The 836-nt window shown below is 40.6% G+C and overlaps 1 non-coding gene across 1 annotated transcript; it reads left to right on the forward strand.

The window, feature by feature from the left end:
* The first annotated feature begins 263 nt into the window (after nt 1-263).
* LOC145141775 (small nucleolar RNA R71) lies at nt 264-370 on the forward strand. The gene has a single exon (XR_013722970.1). It is a non-coding gene; the product is annotated as a small nucleolar RNA R71 (small nucleolar RNA).
* Nucleotides 371-836: the final 466 nt, after the last annotated feature.

An 836-nucleotide genomic window follows, 5' to 3' on the forward strand; every position in this document is an offset into this window, starting at 1 on the left:
CAGCATACACACATACGCATGGCGTACTCTCCCAAGTCCAAATTATGAAAATGCCACTAGGGCTCCTTTTGCACACTTTCTTGAACTTTGGGACCAAAATGCAACATAATTAGATTATAGGGTTGAAATTAGAAGTACCTTATCATCGGGATATTACAATTGCGGTCGGTGCTTTCTTTGTTAGTGGCCCTTAAGAATCAAGGAGTTGCCTAGTTGTCACGTTTACCCCGTCATAGAATATTGATACTTCTTTGTGCACATTTAGATCGTTTTGGGGACAGTTTATGAGTAATCCCTTATAGCACTCCCATGCCTCATACAATGATTCTCCCATGTTTTGCTCAAAATTTGCGATAACCTTCTTTAATTTAGAAACCTTTAATGATGGGCAAAAATTTTGTATGAATTCTTCATGCGTTCTCGCCTATGTTGTTATTGTTCCCAGTGGAAGTGCTTTTAGCCAGTCTTTCAATTCACCCTTAAGAATAATAGGGAGCATTCTTAGTAACATCGTCTCGCGTGGTATGTTGGGACTATTGAAGTAGTCGGTGATATCAATGACCTCGTCAATGTGCTTGTAAGCGTCTTCGTGATCCTTCCCATAGAATGCTATGTATTTCAACTGAGCAAGTATGTGTCCTTTCAACTCAAAGCTAGCTGTATCGGGAATTGTGGAATGCACAAGACTCGGTCCGGCGTCATCATGCATTCGTCTCTTGTACTCTTACATCGTCATGTCTACAATTTCCAACATGTCATTTTTGGGCTCGTTTATGGGTTCGCTTTCTCTTTCTGATTCTGTTTCGGGTTCATAACCAGCTTCCTTATTGTTAGGA

Source organism: Lactuca virosa, chromosome 9, assembly GCF_052849685.1.
Source record: "Lactuca virosa cultivar CGN04683 chromosome 9, Lactuca_virosa_CGN04683_v6, whole genome shotgun sequence".
NCBI lineage: Eukaryota > Viridiplantae > Streptophyta > Magnoliopsida > Asterales > Asteraceae > Lactuca > Lactuca virosa.